This window comes from Bufo bufo, chromosome 5 (assembly GCF_905171765.1).
Source record: "Bufo bufo chromosome 5, aBufBuf1.1, whole genome shotgun sequence".
NCBI classification, from domain to species: Eukaryota; Metazoa; Chordata; class Amphibia; order Anura; family Bufonidae; genus Bufo; species Bufo bufo.
This window is the reverse complement of record NC_053393.1, coordinates 312,999,647-313,022,417: the sequence shown is the minus strand read 5'-3', so window position 1 is coordinate 313,022,417 and position 22,771 is coordinate 312,999,647. Positions and strand designations below refer to the sequence as shown.

The following is a 22,771-nucleotide window of genomic DNA, read 5'->3' as shown; positions in this document are numbered from 1 at the left end:
TCTTTGGAGTGTGGGAGGTAACCGAAGTACCCGGAAGAAACCCACGCAAACACAGGGAGAACATACAAACTCCATGCAGATGTTGCCCTTGGTCTCATTCAAACCTAGGACCCCAGCGCTGCAAGGCACCAGTGCCAACCACTGAGCCACCATGCTGCCCACTATAATGGACCACATTCCCATCCCTGAGCTGAGGGGTCAGAACTTTGACCCCTGGGATCATGAGTCTGTGGAATACTTTATAGAGAAATGGGCAAAAGCAAAATTAGCAGATCATTCCACCACATTGCAGGACAGATACGGGGGATCAGTTGACCCCCACCTTTTTTCTTTTCACAGAAATGTTAGTTTCTGCTGTGTTAGTTTAAGATCCTCTTTCTGATAAGAAACTGTCTTGCTTCTTGGTCTTTGTGGTTTTCGCCCAAATTATGTGCCACCCACGGCTGCCAGATGTCTGACAATAAAATTCTGCACTGATTCATATGAGCAAGGGGATTCGCTACAAACCATTTTGCACCTCATCCCCGATACTCTCTGGGCCAGAGGACCCCAGGATATCGGATGCCTCAATGTCCCACCAGTCACTGTGACCCTGAAGGACCCCAGAGTCCTACCATACAAAGAGACTGGACCCAGTAGCCAGGGCAGCCACTTCCTGTGTCAGAGCTGTACATGCCGCCAGTGCCCTGCTGTGCCACCACTTCTGATATGGTACTAGGCCACCCCCTCACTATCCTAGCACCACATGACATTTCTGCCATTCTCCAACAAACACAACCTAGGCATCTGACTAATCAACGTCACCTAATCAAGGTAGCCTGCTCCTACCCGATAATGTCACTATTCAAAGATGTCACATCCTCAATCCTGCTGCTCTTCTCCCTCTTCCAAGGGGGGAGTATAGTGGAGAATCTGAAGATTTTATTGATCTACAGGCACACTAGAGCTGACACCTCTGAAGCCAGAGGAAAGGCCCTAGCTGATCAAGCAGCAAAGCAAGTAGCAGTGAAAGAGGAAGAAGAACAGCCCTCACAAGTCTTGATGGCAACAGAGTCCACAACAGACCTAACACAGAAATCAAAAGAGGTCTCCTGGGACCTACTAGTCCAGTTACAGAAGCAGGCCATGCCACAAGAAAAATTGGATTGGCTAAAAGAGTCAGCCCAAGAAGAGAAAGAATCTGGACTGTGAACCCAAGGAAAGAGATTATCTCTGCCCAAAGCTCTCTATCCTCTGATAGCTTTAATAGCTCATGGGCCCACCCACCAATCTAAGACCATCATGAAAGAACTAATAGACAAAATATGGGTGGCCCCAGGGATAACCCCCGTCCTGGTGAGGTATACTCAGTCTTGCCTCATCTGTGTGCAGTGCAACCCGGGAAGAACTGAGCCTACACCAACTAAATGTCTCCCCAAAGCCCAGTACCCGTTACAACTGTCAAATTGACCACATCCAGATGCCAATGTGCCAAGGGTTTCAATATGTGCTAGTAGTGGTAGACTTGTTCTCTGGGTGGCCAGAAGCCTACCCCGTTCGAAATCAGTCAGCCACAACAACTGCTAAGAATTTAATGCAACTGTTGGTAGGTTCGGCGTACCTAAGGTCATTGAAAGTGATCAGGGCCCAGCATTCACTGCTAGATTAACCCAAGAAGTCTGGAAGATGGTAGGGTCACACTTAGCCTATCACACACCCTACAGACCCCAAAGCAGCGACAAAGTCAAACGACTGAACGGGGTACTGAAGTCCAAGATGCAGAAAATGACTAGGGAGACAGGGCTCAGTTGGGTACAATGCCTGCCAATAGCACTATTTTCAGTTAGACACACCCCTAGGCCTCCACACAAACTGACTCCATATGAAATTTTGTTTGGGACAGGGCCTAGGATGGGGCAGTACTTCCCACAGCAATTGCAAATGCATTATGAATCTGTTGCAAAATATGTGATTGCCCTGAGTAAACAATTGTCTAACATACGTGCACAAGTTTTCTCTTCCATTCCAGATCCTGACTCCCTAGAGGGAAGCCACACTCTGAAACTTGGAGAGTGGATGGTGGTCAAGAAACACATCAGAAACACCCTCGAACCACGATACAAGGGGCCTTACCAGGTGTTGCTGACTACCCTGACCTCTGTGAAACTCGAAGGGAGGCCTACCTGGATCCACACCTCACATTGTAAAAAAGAGTAATGGCTGTCCCGACAACCCTGGAACAATAAGCCATCAGGGTCCATCTACTTATCATGACTTTGACTGTAGGCATATCAGCAGTGTTCACGCCACTGGGTGACAAATTATGTTTGGATCACAGCAGACGTGGTGTCCCTGTATACCAATATTCCCCATGAATTGGCCATTAAATCCCTAACCTGGTTCCTACAGATATATGGCAACATTACTGCAGGCTTGCAGGAATATGTCCTGATGGTGGTGGACTTCCTCCTCAGGCGCAATTTCTTCATGTTTAACAACAAATTTTATCTCCAGACATCGGGGGTTTCGATGGGGGCTAAATTCTCTCCCTCCATCGCCAATATTTTTATGGCATGGTGGGAGAGGTGTTTTCTCTTCATCGACACCCACCCTTTCTGGCACCACATCAGGTGGTATGGCCGTTACATCGATGACCTGATCCTGATCTGGACGGGCGATGTGGCGGCCATACCATCCTTTTGTGGTTACATCAATTCCTGTGTGGATACCATCTCCTTTAGTGTCCATTATGACACGCTGGAGGTGGCCTTTTTGGATTTGCGCCTGAGGGGGGACTCCGCCACCAGTCAGGTATCCACCTGCACATATAGGAAACCTATGGCAGGTAATACCACATTACATGCGACATCATGTCATCCTAAACATGTAACTGCCAATATACCCAGGGGGGAAATCATCCGTGCAAAAAGGAATTGCACGGAGGAAATTGGCTTCATGGAGGAAGCTGGACATATTTGCCATAGACTGGGTTAAAGAGGCTATAGCATCAAACATGTAAAAGATGCTATAGCTCAGGTCTCAACCATTGAAAGGGGATCCCTCCTTTATCCTAAACAGCAAAATCCTGTGCATAAGGAGGTTCCACTACTGGATATAGGCACTAATAGTGAAAACAAAAATAGAAACACAAACAACATTATCAAGGACAAGGACAGAAGGAATCTGTTTGTAACACAATATAGTACAGAGTACCAACAGATATGTCATATTATAAAAAAACATTTTCCTGTCCTGTCTTATGACAGAGAATGGACTGACATAGTTGCAGATGGGGTTAAATGCGCAGCCAGACGGGCGCCCACAATTGCAAACTATGTCAGCCCTAGCCTATACCAAGAAGACAAAAAGTCGCAACCTGTGTGGCTTAGGACCAAGGGGAGTTATAGGTGTGGACACCACAGATGCATTTGCTGCACACATATGATGAAATCCAAAACCTTTTCCTCAACTGCAAACAACAGAGTTTTTCCAATGAAAGCGCATCTTAACTGCAATACAACCCACGCTGTATACTTGATCATCTGCACAAAGTGCAAACTGCAATACGTGGGTTGTACTATTAATGCAATAAAATCTAGGATACGCAAACACATCTCTGATGTGCCCCACCATGGCAGTCGCAATGTGTCTGCAGCTAGTCTGCATTTTGCTGTCTGCCATGGTGGGGACACATCAGATATGATAGTACAAGGCATAGAAAAAGTTTTTCTGCCTAAACGTGGAGGAGACCATAGAAGAAAATTATTAAACAGGGAATCCTTTTGGATTTTTTCACTGAATACACGCCAACCTGAGGGGCTCAATAAACGCCTAGATCTGATTTTGCAGCAATAATTCTCATGCTAATAATATTTTGGCATGTGAATTTCTTCCTTTCCTGAGAATGCTACAACACATTTCTGGTGACCTGATTTCCATTACATTCCACCATGGTTTGCTAGAATATTGCTGTATATCCGGCTCATACCCCATGTATCCTCTATATATGTATACCCTTGTATGACATCGTTTTTTTCATAGTCATTATACTTTTATTTTCTCTATGCATACATATGGTTATATATTTTTGTTTTTTCTTTCATTTAATTTTCATGAGAAGAGTTAACTGGAAGTGTGGCACCCTTTCCTGGGGGCGGTTACAGGCCTGTGGAAACAATCAGTGAACACAGGTGCACCCTCCCCTTTAAAAGGTCTCACTTTTAATGTCTTTCTGTGTCATGAAGAAGGGCTGGAAATGTCTCTGATAGCCCGAAACATGTAGACAAGACTGCTAAATTTTGTATTTCTTGGATGAGTTTTTAACCGCAAGCTGAATAAACGCAATTCCTTTAAAGTGGAGCTGGATTTTTCTCAACTTCTTTCTGCACTGGGTGATGAATGGGACAATTCACTGACACGGCACCATCAAATGCTAGTCCAGGGGTTGAATGAGACTCTGAGAGATTGTTGAATCTGTACCCACAGTCCCGTGAGTTCAACCAGTATGCCTTATTTTGCAATACCCCTGGAACTTTCTGAACTGATTGACCTGTCTAATTCTACCATCTTTCTCACTAGCATACACCAAGTTAAATCCAGTACACACAAGGACAGGGAAGTGGCCTTACCTGTCGCAGGGTGGGCAGATGCCCCATGGCTCATGATAAACAGATCAGGACCCTCGGTAGATTATAGCTCTACTCCCTGGCAAGAGGGACACTGGGCTAATGTCACATGTTTTCCTAGCTGGACACACTGTTATTTTCTCCAAGTACAAACCAAAGGTATGACATTTAGTCCACACATACACTCAGGTTGCAATGACTCAAAAACAGACAGCCACGTGCAATGTATTGGTGTAGATGCTGTGAACGGAAAAGACCTACCCTGTAACAACCATACTGTACAGGACCTTATCACAGGTATGTTAGCTAACAACACCGAAGGTCAGTTAAAAGGATATGAGCTGGCGAAAGGGATACAATTAGCCAAATTATTTACCCAATTATTCAATAGCACAGCAGTGGCAGTTTCAGAAGACATATACTTAGTTTGTGGACACAAAGCATACAAATGGTTATCCGAGAATGTCACAGGACTGTGCACCATCGCCAGGCTTACTCCTGCCACCTTTATAGTACCACACTCTGAAATTGACATAAATGCTATTCCTAAACACACCTTGTACCGCAGGGCCAAAGATAACACACCCAGACCAAACGGAAAGCCACATGTTGTAGAAATGAGCCTTCCCAATAAAATTCTTAGTATCTTTTTCATATATCCCATGATAGTGCAGATGTGGGATCCTTTGGTTTTAGCAACTGATTATCTAGATGATCAAATATGGGAAGTGATGAGACTTATGAATACCTCGAACATTGTGCAAAACCAGTTAATCATTGCCACCAACCAACACACATTAGTTGTAGACTATGTTACAGCTAAAGATGGAGGTATGTGCCAGGTTGTGGGACCCGCTTGTTGCCATTACATAGACCCGCAGGCCGCAGGGTAATTTGCAAGTTAAGGTGGGTATAGAGAAAATGGTGGATCTAAGGGACAAATGGCTGGACTCACATAAAGCTGATAAAGATACATGGTGGTCTGATACCTTCTCTTTCCTCAACCCCGACAACTGGTTTAAAGGTATTGTGGGTTGGCTCATGGGAATTGTCCAAGGAATATTACAGTATATACAATATATATAGTAATTAAGCTTGTTCTTACTTTTGTGACCCGCATGAAGAAGACTGATGAACACCCTATCATGCTTCTCTACGATGAGGAAGAACAGAAGGAAACATCGCTCAACACAGCTCCCCCTCCTCACTAAGATGCCTGGCTGAGATAGGGTGAGATGAATCCCAAGGTATTACCACAAGTCCGATTAACCGAAAACGTATCCATTAGGGATAGGTTGTCGCCACTGTGGGTGAAGAGGATACGAATGGTATGCCAGGGGATTCATTAGGTAAGGGAAAGTCTACAATCAAGTTTCCAAGGGGGGACTGTTATGGTCTATTGATACAAAATGGACACTTGCTTGTTGAGAACTATACTGTAGTTAAAATGGCGGCCAGGTACCCAGCCAATGCCTATAACAAGAATCTTGCTCTTTGCTTTATCATGTGTCACAAGACGGTTTCCGTTCAGCTCAAGCAAGCAGCTTCAAAGAAAGAAGAAGTAACGGCTTCACCCACCAGCAAGGGGGGAGGGGGGACGACTTCCTCTTGTCATCGATGTGACAGAAAATACAGAGTTTATAGCCAATAGAAAAGATACACGCCACCTTACACCCCCCACTCCTTTCCATCCTATATACTGTCTACTGTTCTGCAATAAACCAGAGATCCTGTTATAACCCAGCTGTGTGTTGTCTCAGTATTGATCTCTCAGTATACTGAATCAAAAATCAAATAAGATGTCGCAATATCAGGGCCGTCTTTACCAAGGGGCAAAAGGGGCAGCTGCCCCGGGCCCAGTTGCTCCTGGGGGGCCCAAGGCAGCTGCCTCTTGAGCCCTGCTAGCCACTGCCCCGGGTGTCAGGCTGTCAGCTCTACTAGGATTCCAGGCATCATGATCGTACTGTGATTTAGGACCTTAATGACATCATCACCATGTGACCAGTAACCTAGCAATTACTGGTCACATGGCTATGAGGTCATCACAGGTCCTGTGGAGTGTTGCAGAAGTTAACTGTGGAGCTTTTTTGTGTGAAGATTACATCAGAAAAAGGTGACAGGGGCTATTATGTTAATATACTGTAAACTACTGTATAGTGGGGTGCTGTATACTGTGTGGGGGCCTGTATACTGTGTGTGAGGGGCCTGTATACTGTGTGTGAGGGGCCTGTATACTGTGTGTGGGGGGCCTGTATACTGTGTGTGGGGGGCCTGTATACTGTGTGTGGGGGCCTGTATACTGTGTGTGGGGGGCCTGTATACTGTGTGTGGGGGGCCTGTATACTGTGTGTGGGGGGCCTGTATACTGTGTGTGGGGGGCCTGTATACTGTGTGGGGGGCCTGTATACTGTGTGGGGGGCCTGTATACTGTGTGTGGGAGACCTGTATACTGTGTGTGGGGGGCCTGTATACTATGGGGGGGGGGGGGGGGGGCTGTATAGTGTGGGGGGCTATACTGCTGTACTGTATACTGTGGGGGTCTGTATAATGTATACTGAGGGTGCGGTATAGTGTGGAGTGCTATACTGCTGTACTGTATAGTGTGGGGGGCTGTATCGTGTATAGTTTGGAGTGTTGTATACTGTGAGGTGCTGTATACTGTGGGCTGCTATACTGCTCTACTATATACTGTGGGGTACTGTATAGTGTGGGGTGCTTAACTGCATACTGTGTGGTGCTGTATACTATAGGGTGCTATACTGAATACTGTGGGGTGCTGGGGCGCACTGTAACACTAGGGTGAGCCGAGCCCTGGTCTCCTTCCTGCAGAGCGGTGCCCACTTCCAGCCTGAGCCCAGCTGCCCAGAGCACTGATCCTGAGCCACTGGAGTCTTCAGAACTGGAAGTATTTACAGTAATTCACTGGACTCTACCAGGTGTGTGGATTTTTTGTGTGTGTGTTGTGGTGGAGGGCGTGATTGCCTAAGGTGTGGGAAGGCGGGATCCAGGGGGCCCAAGTAAATTTTTGCCCAGGGTCCAATCACTATTAAAGACGGCCCTGCGCAATATAACATCTCAACATTCACAAATATACATTTCTGACATTCAAAAACAAATCAGTGACCAATATAGCCACCTTTCTTTGCAAGGACACTCAAAAGCCTGCCATCCATGGATTCTGTCAGTGTTTTGATCTGTTCACCATCAACATTGCGTGCAGCAGCAACCACAGCCTCCCAGACACTGTTCAGAGAGGTGTACTGTTTTCCCTCCTTGTAAATCTCACATTTGATGATGGACCACAGGTTCTCAATGGGGTTCAGATCAGGTGAACAAGGAGGCCATGTCATTAGATTTTCTTCTTTTATACCCTTTCTTGCCAGCCACGCTGTGGAGTACTTGGACGCGTGTGATGGAGCATTGTCCTGCATGAAAATCATGTTTTTCTTGAAGGATGCAGACTTCTTCCTGTACCACTGCTTGAAGAAGGTGTCTTCCAGAAACTGGCAGTAGGACTGGGGGTTGAGCTTGACTCCATCCTCAACCCGAAAAGGCCCCACAAGCTCATCTTTGATGATACCAGCCCAAACCAGTACTCCACCTCCACCTTGCTGGCGTCTGAGTCGGACTGGAGCTCTCTGCCCTTTACCAATCCAGCCACGGGCCCATCCATCTGGCCCATCAAGACTCACTCTCATTTCATCAGTCCATAAAACCTTAGAAAAATCAGTCTTGAGATATTTCTTGGCCCAGTCTTGACGTTTCAGCTTGTGTGTCTTATTCAGTGGTGGTCGTCTTTCAGCCTTTCTTACCTTGGCCATGTCTCTGAGTATTGCACACCTTGTGCTTTTGGGCACTCCAGTGATGTTGCAGCTCTGAAATATGGCCAAACTGGTGGCAAGTGGCATCTTGGCAGCTGCACGCTTGACTTTTCTCAGTTCATGGGCAGTTATTTTGCGCCTTGGTTTTTCCACACGCTTCTTGCGACCCTGTTGACTATTTTGAATGAAACGCTTGATTGTTCGATGATCACGCTTCAGAAGCTTTGCAATTTTAAGAGTGCTGCATCCCTCTGCAAGATATCTCACTATTTTTGACTTTTCTGAGCCTGTCAAGTCCTTCTTTTGACCCATTTTGCCAAAGGAAAGGAAGTTGCCTAATAATTATGCACACCTAATATAGGGTGTTGATGTCATTAGACCACACCCCTTCTCATTACAGAGATGCACATCACCTAATATGCTTAATTGGTAGTAGGCTTTCGAGCCTATACAGCTTGGAGTAAGACAACATGCATAAAGAGGATGATGTGGTCAAAATACTCATTTGCCTAATAATTCTGCACTCCCTGTATACTTTAACATTAATTAATTTGGAGCAGTACATCAACCGAACTGGCAGCTTGGCCAGAACCAGAACAGCACAAGTTGGTAAAGCTGATTAGTCAGCCTGCATTTGTGGGAGGGGCGGAGGCTCTTCATATACGAGCCACAGCCTCACTCCCCGGCGTGTGCTTTCAGGTGCACAGCTGCCGCTGGGTGTCATTAGCAAACTAGCTTCTCTGGTGGTAGGAGTCTTTGTTTGCAGCATGGAGCTTGTTATTTTGCTCTCTGCTACCATAGCATACACGCGCCATACTACGTAAGTAGGTTTGGCCCGGCCCTTCTCTCCTGGCCGGTCGGACCCGATTTTGCTAGCGAACGGGAGGCTTCGCCTCAGAATCTGCTACCTCAGGTTTGCTCGTTTGGGCTAAATACTTCTATTTCTTTTCAACTTTGTTTGTTGGTAATAGGAGTTAGTTCCTATAAATCTTACAAGTTTCACTTTGCTTTGTTCGTCTCGTATGAAAAATTACTTCAGCCGGTTTGCCGTAAAGGAAGAGTTACCCGGGCTGCACGTGACTTCATGTTTGGAGATCGGACGCAGCTGTTATTGTTTAGACATCTTGCTGTAGCTGTTCCTTGCCACGTGTCCCCCCTCCCCCCGCTACCACCATCTTTAGACTTCACGTATTTCACTGCTCCATGTACTTAAAAACCCTGCCGCACTTTCATGCTCTGCTGTTATCCTGAGCGGCATTTACACTTCCGGCTTTTATTTCATGTCTTATGCTGCATCCACACGTCTTTACTGTCCTGCACTTTCCTACTCTTGGTTCGTATTCACTCAGATTGGTCTCACATTCAAGCTGCGTTCACCTGTTGGCTGTTACATCTCATTCCGTACCCAGCTGACAGCCGGATCCACGCCTGTTATTACATGTTGTATACTCGGCTTACAGCCATAGCTGCTACTGCTACTCCGTTTTTATGCTCTGGACGCACCACCCTGGTGTTCCCACCTTGCTCCACTCACAACCAGAGCTGCGTTCATGCGTCGACTGGTATACCATGTTTGCTCTGCTCACTGTGAGAGCTGTGTTTACACGTCCGCTGTCACAACATGTTCATACTAGGCTTCTTTCAGAGCTGCATTCATGTTTCACTGTTACATTATGTTTATGCTCCACTCACATTTAGGCCTCATGCACACGACCGTTGTTCCGTTTTCCGTGATTTTCTGCGGACCCATTGACTTTCAATGGGTCAGTTGAAAACTCGGAAAATGCACCGTTTGTCATCCGCGTCCGTGATCCGTGTTTCCAGTCCGTCAAAAAAATATGACCTGTCCTATTTTTTTCACGGACAACGGTTCGCGGACCCATTCAAGTCAATGGGTCTGTGAAAAAACACGGAGGCACACAAGATTGTCATCCGCGTCCGTGATCTGTGTCCGTTTTTTTCCTATAATTTTCAAGGCAAACTTGACTTAGATTTTTTTTTTCACTTTTCATGTCTGGTGATCTTCCAAAAATCAAGGAAGACACACGGAAACAGAAACGGATCACGGAACAACGGAACCCCGTTTTGCGGACCGTGAAAAAATACTGTCGTGTGCATGAGGCCTTAGAGCTGCTATTCTTCCAATTTCATTCTCGGCCACACCCAGAGGTGCATTCACCCTACGCTGTCAAATCATTTTTTGCACTCCACCCACGACCAGAGTTGCATTCATACATCTATCGGTACATCATGTTTGCTCTACTCGCACTCAGAGCTGCGTTCACACGTCCTATGCTACTACAGGTTCCTTCCAGGCCCATTTCAAGAACTGCATTCACGTCGCTGTTACATCTATGTTATGCTCCGTTCACAACCAGAGCTGTTGTTAAACCAAATTTCATGCTCTGCTTATACCCAGAGTTGTGTTCACACTTCTACTGCTACACCAGGTTGTATACCCCACTCACCAAAGCCACTTTCCATGTCTGCTGTCACATCCAAAGCTGCGTCCGCATGTCTGCTTTTACATCTTGTCCTATACTCCATTCACTACTAGAGCTGCGTTCACGTGTCTGCTTTCGCATCAAGTCAATGCTCTGCTCACTTTCAGATTGCATTTACACGTCTGCTTTATACCATGCTTTTCCAGGACGTCCCCCATGACAGCACATGGGAGGATGTCCAATCCAATCTCTGTAGGGACAGGAAGTGAGACAGGTTAAAAGCCTTCCCCCTTCCCTCCAATCTCCAGTGTCTTCCTGTCCCTACGGGGATAGGATGGTGAGACAGGATTTCCTTCACGGATTCAGGGTGCTTACCCAGGCACCACGGGCTAGGTCTGGTCGGGGGTCCCGCACTCTCCTCACAGCCCAGGTCGGGCGGCGTCCCGCATGGCCCTGCTAGCTCCCCCTTCGGGGGTTCTCTAGCTCTGTCCCGGCCTGCCATGAACGGCGGTAGGCGGGATGCTGAAGCCGCTTCTCCTCCGGGGGCTCTGGGCTCAGCGGCACGCTCCTGACCCGGTGATGCGGCTATGACATATATCATACAAAAAACAGTTGTGTGCCGATTGCATTGCCAAGTTAATGAAGGATGAGCAGCCGTCCTTTCTCACAGAACTTAGAAATGTTGTGCGTGAAGAGGTGCAGGCTTCGGTTTCTTCGGTTTCTTCTCTAAACCCTCCGCCTCCTCCTTCTCAACCCGACTCCCCTCCCCCAAAAAGAAGGAAGACTCAGAAGGACTCTGATTCTGATAATCGGGAAATCTCGGACGGAGAGATTGAGGAAGACTCCATCTCTGCTTCAGGTTCTTCAGATCACTCTAAAAGATATCTATTTTCTATTGAAGACCTAGACGCCCTCCTCCATGCGGTTAGAGATACCATGCAAATAGAGGAAGCTAGCCCTCCCATATCCATTCAGGAGGAGATGTTTGGGGGGTTAGGGGCAAAAAAGACTCGTCTATTTCCAGTAAATTCCCATCTGAAGGAAATAATTCTGGAGGAATGGAAGGAGGCTGAAAGAAATCAATTATACCTAAGGAATTAAAAAATCGGCTGATATTTAATCCTGAGGATACTAAATTATGGGATGAAGTTCCTAAGATAGACATTCAGGTGGATAAAGTCACAAAGAAGACCTCCATTCCCTTTGAGGATTCCTCAAATTTAAAAGATCCTATGGATAGGAAGACGGAGAGGGTCTACTTAAAAAAGCCTGGGAGTGTTCGTCTGCACTTATTAATATCAATATTACTGCCACCTCGGTAGCCAGGTCTATGGGGTTATGGCTGAATCAGCTAGAGAACCACCTCAGATTAAAAACCCCAAGGGAGGACATATTAGAATCCATTCCCCTTCTTAAGATGGCTACGGCCTATCTGGCGGACGCTTCGGCCGAATCTATTAGAATTTCGGCTACAAACAGCACCCTGGCGAATACAGCTAGGAGGGCCCTTTGACTAAGAAGTTGGTCAGGGGACATAGCTTCAAAAAATAAGCTCTGTTCGATCCCTTTCTCAGGTTCACATGTGTTTGGCCCAGTCTTAGATACAATCCTTGAATGTGCTGCGGACAAGAAGAAGGGTTTTCCGGAGGAGAAATCTAAGAAAACTCAGTCCTTTCGGAAAAATTCAGGCCAGGGACAGACACAGAATTTTTCAGGTAGAGGGAAAGGCAAGTCGGGCAGGTGGAGCTACCCCAAGGGTGGGAAGGGGAGGGGGTTCCTTCTCAAACCCAACACTTCCTCTTACCAGAACAAATGACGCCAGACCAGTGGGGGGGAGACTTCGGTTCTTCAGTCATCAATGGTCTCTAGTAACTCAGAACCCCTGGGTAGTTCAGACAGTACGAGAGGGGTACCAAATAGAGTTCAGTCGTCTTCCTCCTCAGAGATTTTGTGTTACCACACCCCAGTCTCCGTCACTAAAGAACCAGATGGTTCAAGACTTTGCACAATGGAAGCAATAGTTCCTGTTCCAAGGCTCCAACAGGGCAGAGGCCACTACTCCAAGCTGTTCTGGGTAAAAAAAAAACTGACGGTTCGCTGAGAACTATCATGAACCTGAAGTTCCTGAACAATTGGATTCGATATTTCAGGTTCAAGATGGAGTCAATACGTTCAACAGTTCCACTGATTCCAGCAGGGGCATTAATCTGCACCATCGATCTCAAAGATGCCTACTACCATGTCCCTATACATCCGAGCCATCATCAGTTCCTCAGGTTTGCGGTGATGTTAGACGGCACGGTTCATCACTTTCAGTTCCAATGTCTTCCATTCGGGATCTCAAGTGCTCCACGCATTTTCACAAAACTAATAGTAGAGATAATGGCTTTCCTGAGACAACAGGGAATAACAATAATTCCGTATTTAGACGACTTCCTCCTGACAGCATCCTCAGAGGTCCTTCTGCAGAACCATCTACAGATGACGTTAGAGGTTCTACAAAATTTAGGCTGGATAATCAACCTAGGGAAATCAGATCTCAGCATGAGCGTAAAAAAGATCTTTCTAGGAACCCTTCTGGACTCCCAGAGACAGATGTCTTTTCTTCCAGAATCAAAATGCAACGCATTTATAGAAGAAATATCCTCCTTCCAAAGAAGAAACATCTGCTCCATCAGAGAGGCTATGCGGATACTAGGCTTGATGACATCCTGTATTCAGATGGTCCAGTGGGCTCAGATCCACTCGAGGCCTCTACAAGGTCTAGTTCTTACCAAGTGGGACAAAGACCAAGGGTCTCTAGACAGAAAGATCAAGATTCCAATGTCCATAAAGGAGTCCTTGAACTGGTGGATAACTCCCGTCTACCTGCAGGGAGGGGTACACTGGTTGAGAAGACCTTGCTTGACAGTGGTAACCGATGCCAGCATGTCCGGTTGGGGTTCACACATAGAAGATCATTTTTTCCAGGGTTCATGGTCCTTAGCAGAGAGTCAGCTTTCCACAAACGTAAGGGAGTTAATGGCGGTACTAAAGTCTCACCAAGCAGCAGAACTTCTCCTAAGAGGAAATCATGTACAAGTACTATCAGACAATATAACTACAGTCTGTTATATAAGACATCAAGGGGGAACTCAGAACCCAGGTCTTCAGGAGGTCGCAGAAAAGATTTTTCTTTGGGCACAGGAAAGTATTCTATCTATCTCAGCCCTCCATATCAGAGGGAAGGACAACGTTACAGCAGACTACCTGAGCAGAAGAAGATTCCATCCGGGAGAATGGATGCTGAACAGGCAGGTCTTTCATCAGATCTGCAGGAAATGGGGGTACCCCCAGGTGGACCTTCTAGCCTCCAGAGAGAATGCCCAGGCGTCTCAGTTTTTTTCCCTAGATCCCAGCGGTGATCCTCTTGGGATAGATGCCATGTCAAAAACATGGGATATGGATCTAGCTTATGTCTTCCCGCCAATCCCGCTTATCCCGGCCACCTTGAGAAAGATCAGCGAGAGTTCGGGGAAATTCATCTTCATATGTCCAGCTTGGCCGAAGAGGAGCTGGTATCCCCTGTTAGACAGGCTAAAAATGGAAGAACCGATATCACTCCCTCTGAGGCCAGATCTTCTCACTCAGGGGTCCCTTCTCCACCCGAATCTGGAAAAATGGAATCTGAAAGCCTGGATCCTGAAAGGAGAATGCTGAGTAGGCAGGGCTTGTCACATGCAGTGATCTCCACATTACAAAAAAGTAGGAAACCAGTGACAAATGCTATTTATAAGAAAATCTGGAGCAGATTTAATTCCTGGCTGGAAGATACACATCCGTCCAGATCAACTCCTTCCATCGCTCAGATTCTTGACTTCCTACAGAGGGGCTTTGACCTAGGGCTACGTCCTAGCACGATCAAGGTGCAAATATCAGCATTGTCATCCTTTCTGGACTACCCTCTAGCAGAGCATCGTTGGATAAAAAGATTTGTAAAGGCTATATTCAGACTAAAACCCACTCTGAGACAGACTGTCCCTCCTTGGGACTTATCTGTAGTTTTAGATACCCTCTGTAAAGTGCCCTTTGAACCATTGGACACCATCCCGTTAAGATTACTCTCCTGGAAGACGGCCTTCTTAGTAGCCATCACTTCAGCACGCAGAATTGGTGAACTTCAGGCCTTATCTATGAAGGAACCCTTTTTAAGAGTCTTCCCGGATCGAATAATTCTACAGCTAGACCCAGGGTTCCTCCCAAAGGTCGTTTCTACCTTCCATAGAGAACAAGAAATATTCTTACCCTCTTTCTACGCCTCTCCTAGAGATCCGGAAGAGGAGAAATTCCATTGCCTAGACGTCCGTCGGGCAGTCCTTGAATATCTTCGCCGAACAGAACCAGATAGAAAGGACTCAAATCTTTTTGTACAGTTCGGTAAAGCAGGAAGAGGGAAGAAAGTGACTAAGAGGACTCTGACACAGTGGATCAAGTCAACAATTGAGGAAGCATATCGCCTTCAGAATAGTCCCTGTCCTATCTCTATCAGAGCACATTCCACTAGAGCAGTCGCAGCTTCCTGGGCGGAGAAAGCGAACGCCTCTATAGATCAGATTTGTCAGGCAGCCACCTGGACAAGTTATAACACCTTTTGTAAACATTACAGGTTGAACCTGGCGTCCAATCGTCAGCTTTCCTTTGGGCGAAAGGCTCTACAGGCTGTGGTCCCTCCCTGATGGTTAAGTTGGTTACTCTCCCATGTGCTGTCATGGGGGACGTCCTGGAAATCGTTAGTTAGTCTTATCGGTAACGTTCTTTCCAGGAGTCCAACATGACAGCACTCCTAATTCCCTCCCTAAATATGTGGTTCAGTGTGAAGTTAACATTGTTTATCACAATAGGAATAAAATTTAGTTGCATCCATCCGGTGTAGTAATTTAGAAGACACTGGAGATTGGAGGGAAGGGGGGGGCTTTTAACCTGTCTCACTTCCTGAGATTGGATTGGACATCCTCCCATGTGCTGTCATGTTGGACTCCTGGAAAGAACGTTACCGGTAAGACTAACTACCGATTTCATGCGCTAGCCATACTCAGAGCTGTGCCCATACTATGATTTTTAGGTACCACACACATCCAAGCTGCATTCACCCATTTGTTGTTACATCATGTGTTGTACTCTGATCCCACTCAAAGCTGCATTCTCCTGTTCATTGCTACATCATGGTTTTACTTAATAATCTCACCGGGGCAGTCTGCACCCACCGCTCTGGTACCTCTCTCCCAACAAACATAACTGCGTTCTTTTCAGGCTTACGTTCCCTTCCTCGGTGATCTGTTACATTCCGTAGGCCTACTTTTCTGTTTAATCCTGGTCCATAATCACTCAGACTAGTCTCCTTTTACTTCTGGTTCGTATTCACTCAGATTGGTCTCCTGCCCCAGTTCACCAAACAGCTCCTCAGCGGAGGTCAGTGGGCCAATAGGAGTAAGTTTCCTGCTATGTTTTCACAAGCTGTTCATTTGTTTGTCATAAGAGACTTCTCTTAGCGAACTTGCAATGCCTCAGGCTCTTGTTTTTCTCCCATCTCTGTTTCAATTTCAGGTTTCCGTTTTATGGTTCGCGGTGGTTAGTGTTTTATGTATGCATGTGCTTCGGATTACTAATGTCTATATTTTCAACGCCTGTTGGCAGTTATTTTCCTTAGGCCACCTTCTAGCCAATCCAATCATTCAAGTCACTGCATATCCCATCAGGTCCGGCTTACGTTTTAATTACTTACCGTCACCGCAACGTCATCCCTCTGGCTTCGGGGGCCCTATGACTGATCCGGCCTCATGGCTCCATGGCTCCGGGGGCCCCATGACCGTTTTTCATGTTTTGGTTATGCGAGCCCCTAAGGCCCCTTTCACACGGGCGAGTATTCTGCGCGGATGCGATGCGTGAGTTGAACGCATTGCACCCGCACTGAATCCCGACCCATTCATTTCTATGGGGCTGTTCACATGAGCGGTGATTTTCACGCATCACTTGTGCGTTGCGTGAAAATCACAGCATGCTCTATATTCTGCGTTTTTCACGCAACGCAGGCCCCATAGAAGTGAATGGAGTTGCGTGAAAATCGCAAGCATCCGCAAGCAAGTGCGGATGCGGTGCGATTTTCACGCACGGTTGCTAGGAGACCATCGGGATGGAGACCCGATCATTATTATTTCCAGGACGTCCTCCATGACAGCACTACATGGAGGTTGTCTGCCCCGCCCACTATTGGGACAGGAAACAGAGAGGTTAAAAGCCCCCCCCACCCACCTTCACCAGTGTTTTTTCCTGTCCCAATAATGGACGGGGCAGAGAGAAGGTCTCTCTTTGGACCTTTAAATTTTTTCTTACTTATTTCGCCGGGCTAAAACCCTTAAGCTGGGGTCCCTTAGCCTCCCAGCCCCTCCAGTACCTGTGGGTCATGCGGCTCACTGCTGGGAACGAAGATCCTAGGGGCTGGGGAACGGTAGCCACAACCCCACTGGGGCTCTGGGCTGCAGGATGCTTCCTCCAGGGGAGATCGCGCGGGAGTCAGAGCGTCTTCTGTCACTTCCGGCCTTCTGCGCTGAGCCGGAAGTGATGTAGAGATGCCGGGGAAGGAGTGCGCATGCGCGTAACCTCCGACACCGGATCCAGTATGGCGGCGCCCTGCGATCAATCCCCATGGCGAGGGACGCTGGAGGCCTGCCGTTCCGGCCTCGCGTCCCATCCGGATTTCCTAGGAATGACCGGAACATGAATGGGAGGAGCATCCACGACAGGAGGGGTAAGTGCCAGTGGCATTTAAATTCTGGTTGGGCTAAGTGGGAGTCCCTCAGTTATGGATTCATCCAGTATGAGAGAGCAGTCCCCAGACCCTCCTGCCCAAGGACATGTGAGTACCCAGCACTACAATGGGGGTATAAGGATAGGTGTAGCAAAGCATTATAGCCTGCCTTTCTATCATCATGTTTCTTAGGGAGAAAAAGATTCTACCCTCAAAGTGGAGAGTAAAAAGAAGCCTAAAAGATGTGCTATCTGCAGCAAGAGGCTTCAGGACTCATATACAAAAAAGCTTTGTGCAGACTGTATTAATAAAATGATGAAAGAGGAACAGTCGTCCCTATTAACAGACCTTAGGGCCATCATTAAAGAAGAAGTTAAAGCTTCAGTTTCCTCTCTAATAACGCCTAAGGTGGCTGAGCAAACCACCGGGATAAAAAGACCTAGAGAAGTCTTAGAGTCAGACCCGGAGGTTATAGAGGTGGAATATTCGGAAGAAGAGGTAGGAGAAGAGTCCTTGCCTTCCTCATCTCACGAGGAGAAACGTAAATACTGTTTCTCAACTGGAGACATGGATTCCCTCCTGACTGCTGTTAGGCAGACCATGGATATCTCGGACGAACCGACAGAGATCTATTCAGGAGGAAATGTTTGCTGGCCTAATAACAAAGAAGAGAAAGGTTTTTCCCTTGAATTCCAGTTTAAAGCAAATGATCTTGGATGAGTGGGAAGATGTAGAGAAGAGGCTTTTTATTCCTAGGGAATTTAAAAGTCGCTTATCCATTGACAAGGAAGATACTAAATTATGGGAAGAAATCCCTAAAATAGACGCCCCAGTCGCCAGGGTAGCTAAAAAAATAGCGATCCCATTTGAGGACTCCTCCCAGCTGAAAGACCACATGGACCGCAAGGCTGATGGTCTGAGAAAATCTTGGGAGGCTTCTGCGGCACTAATTTCAACCAATGTGGCAGCCACATCAGTGGCTAGATCCCTATTAATGTGGTTATCTCAGCTGGAGAATCATCTGTCAATGGGAACCCCCAGGGAAGACATTTTGGAGACTATCCTGCTCCTAAAGATGGCAACTGCCTTTACAGCGGACGCCTCGGCTGAGTCAGTCAGGTTCGCAGCTAAAAGTGGGGCCCTTCTGAACACCGCAAGGAGAGCTCTGTGGTTGAAGAACTGGTCTGGCGATCTTACTTCAAAGAATAAATTATGTGCAATTCCATTTTCAGGATCATATGTGTTTGGGCCTAGCCTGGATAAAATCCTTGAGAAAGCCTCAGATAAAAAAATAGGGTTTCCAGAGACCAAAACTAGAAAGACACATTTTTTTCGTAAAAAATTCCAGCCAAACGTATAAAGATAAGGGAAAGTCGGGGAGATGGTCCTATCCAAAAGGGGGTAAGGGCAGAGGATTTCTGCTTAACCCCAATGCTTCCCAAGACAAACAATGACGCCAGGCCAGTCGGGGGGAGATTAAAATCTTTTCTCCCAGCATGGAGCCAAATAACTCAAAACCCATGGGTGCTCCAGATTATTCAAGAAGGATACAAGATAGAATTTATATCAGCTCCGCAACAAAAATTTGTGCTGACAGGGTACGGAGAAGGTACGTCACAAGAAAACCTCTTAAAAGACGTTGCGAAATTAAGGAACTAGGAGCAGTGACCCGCGTCCCTGTAGATCAGGAAGGCAGGGGTTACTATTCAAGATTATTCCTGGTCAAAAAGCCAGATGGTTCATTCAGAACCATAATCAACCTAAAACCCCTAAACGTCTTTATAAAGTATCGCCGCTTCAAGATGGAATCAGTAAGATCAACGACACCCCTCATTTCTCAGGGAGGGGTAATGTGCACCTTGGACTTAAAAGATGCTTACTACCATGTGCCAATACATCCAGACCACCAAAAATTCCTAAGGTTCGCAGTAAGAGAAGCAGGGAAAATAAATCATTATCAGTTTCAATGCCTGCCCTTTGGGATATCAACAGCCCCTCGGGTATTTACAAAGCTGGTAATAGAGATAGTAGCCTTCCTCAGACTAAAGGGAATAAAGATTGTACCTTATTTAAACGATCTTCTCCTAACCGCAGATTCCGCGATAGTACTAACGGAGCAAACACAGACAGCAATTTCCCTCCTACAGGACCTAGGCTGGATCATAAATTGGGAAAAATCAGACCTAGTACCAGAAACCAGAAAGATTTTCCTTGGAACGATGCTAGATTCGAATCTACAGAGGTCTTTTCTTCCAGTTCAGAAACAACAAAACCTTGTCAAAAAATTGAAAGCGTTTCAGAAGAAATCTGTGTGCACCATCAGAGAGGCCATGAGGATTCTGGGCCTAATAACATCTTGTATATTCATGGTGCTGTGGAGTCAACATCACACAAGAGTCCTACAGAAAATGATTCTAGCGGTCTGGGATGGAGACCATCGTTCCATAGACCGGAAAATCCCTATAAAAGAGAATGCGCGGAGATCTCTGGATTGGTGGCAGATTCCAAACAACCTATCAAAAGGAGTCTCCTGGAATCTAAGCCCATACAGTGTAGTGACAACAGATGCCAGCCAACAAGGATGGGGTGCAAAGGTTGGAATCTACTACTTCCAGGGAACCTGACTATAAAAAACAGATCTTCAAATTTCAGAGAGCTTCAGGCCGTGTGGGAGACACTCAGACAAAGTCAAGATCTTCTGAGCGGACAGAATATAAGAATCCTATCAGACAATATGACAGCGGTCTCCTTCCTCAAACATCAAGGGGGAATAAAATATCCTCTCCTTCAGAATCTGACAAACAAGATCTTCTCCTGGGCAGAGGAGAATGTGCTGTCAATCTCAGCGGTACACCTACAGGGTTCAAGAAACCAGTCGGCAGATTTCCTCAGCAGACATTTTATAGATCCAACGAATGGACTCTAAACAGACAGGTGTTTCTAGAGCTGACATCAACTTGGGGGTACCCAGAGATAGATCTCTTTGCATCAAGGGAGAATGCACAAACAGCCTCCTTCTTCTCCCGAAATCCAGCCAATCATCCCACAGCAGTAGACGCCTTATCCCAGCCCTGGGACATGAAGCTAGCCTATGCGTTTCCTCCTTTCCCTCTGATTTCAATAGCTCTGAGGAAGATCAGCAGGGAATCATCCAGAGTGATCTTCATAGCTCCCTTTTGGCCAAAACAAGCCTGGTTCCCGGTTCTGTCCTCGCTAAGTCAGGAGAAACCGATCCCTCTCCCTCTCAGGACAGACCTGTTGCATCAGGGTCCAATCTGGAATCCGGAAGTAACCAGGCTGAAATTAACAGCGTGGCTTCTGAAAGGGACTTGTTAAAATTACAGGGATTCTCAGACGGAGTAATATCCACCATTCAGAGAGGCCATAAACAGGTGACATCTGCAATTTATAATAAAATCTGGAAAAAATTCTGCTCCTGGATGACACTGAGAGAGAAGAACCCTCTACTCCCGAGTCTGGGAGATATTCTTGATTTCCTCCAGGAAGGGTTCAACATGGGCCTTAAACCCAGTACCCTTAAGGTTCAGTCTGCAGCCTTAAGTTGGTTTTTAAATTACTGACTTTCAGAAAATTGATGGGTAAACAGGTTTTTAAAGGCAACCACACGGATTAGACCAACATTAAGATCCCCGTTCCCACCTTGGGATCTGTCGCTAGTTCTTAATGCCCTAACAAAACCACCCTTTGAACCCTTACATGAAAGCAGCTTAAGAAACTTAACCTTAAAAATGATGTTTCTAGTAGCTATCACATCAGCTCGTAGACTAGGAGAAATCCAAGCCCTTACTATCCGTGAGCCATACCTTACAGTTTGCGAGGATAGAGTCATACTAAGGTTAGACCCATCCTTTATACCTAAGGTGGTTTCTTCCTTTCACCGTAATCAGGAAATAGTACTACCAACCTTCTATACAGATCCGAAGACCGAAATGGAGAAGGAGTTCCATCTTCTAGACGTTAGACGTTCTCTCCTTTCCTACCAAGAAGTTACCAGTACCTTCAGATTGGACTCAAATCTGTTTATTCAGTTTTCAGGCCGCAACAAGGGCAAGAAGGCTTCTAAAGCGACATTAGCAAGATGGATTAAAATGGTCATTAAAGAGGCCTATCAGGGCCAGGGACTTCCCTGTCCTCAAGACGTTAGGGCTCATTCAACGAGAGCAGTCTCGGCTTTATGGGCCGAACATGCAAATGCTTCTATTGACCAGATATGTAAGGCAGCCACCTGGGCAAGTTCCCAGACCTTTTGTAAGCATTACAGATTAAATGTGTCCGGGAATAATGACCAGTCATTTGGACGTAAAGTTCTTCAGGCTGCGGTCCCTCCCTAGTTTTGGATTAATTTGGTATTCCTACTCCATGTAGTGCTGTCATGGAGGACGTCCTGGAAAGTAAGAATTAGTCTTACCGGTAATGATATTTCCAGGAGTCCGACATGACAGCACTGGTAGTTCCCTCCCTAATGTTTAGAGTATTTTTTCTTTTGTATTACGATACCCATTATTGTGTAATAATCTATAAAACACTGGTGAAGGTGGGAGGGGGGGAGCTTTTAACCTCTCTGTTTCCTGTCCCAATAGTGGGCGGGGGAGACAACCTCCATGTAGTGCTGTCATGTCGGACTTCTGGAAATATCATTACCGGTAAGACTAATTCTTACTTTTCCCTTATAACATGGATCCCAAGCCCGAACTTCTGTGAAGAAGTTCGGGTTTGGGTACCAAACATGCGCGATTTTTCTCATGCGAGTGCAAAACGTAATGTTTTGCACTCGCACATTTGCCCGCGTGTTGCCGCAACGCACCCGCACATTTCCCCGCAACGCCCGTGTGAAAGAGGCCTAAGGCATTCTGGTGCTGCATAAGTGGTTTATTTAAAAAAAAATTAATCCTAAGAGACTCGCACGCATGGCTCCTCCACTAAGAGGCTCGAACGAGTGGCTCCTGCCATAAGAGACTCGCACGAGTGGCTGTTCGCTTATAGAACCTCACGACTGGCATCGTCATTCGTAGTTCGCACTGTCATCTGATACTTGCTCCCGCCATAAGAGGCTCGCACGCATGGCTCCCGCCTGTCACGACTGTGACTGATCCAGAC

The 22,771-nt window shown here is 46.5% G+C and overlaps 1 long non-coding RNA gene across 1 annotated transcript; it reads left to right on the top strand.

Moving 5' to 3' along the window:
• Nucleotides 1-248: 248 nt before the first annotated feature.
• LOC121000590 lies at nt 249-21,055 on the top strand. The gene is made up of 3 exons (XR_005778863.1): nt 249-691; nt 18,191-18,194; nt 21,046-21,055. It is a non-coding gene; the product is annotated as an uncharacterized LOC121000590 (long non-coding RNA).
• The last annotated feature ends 1,716 nt before the right edge of the window (nt 21,056-22,771 follow it).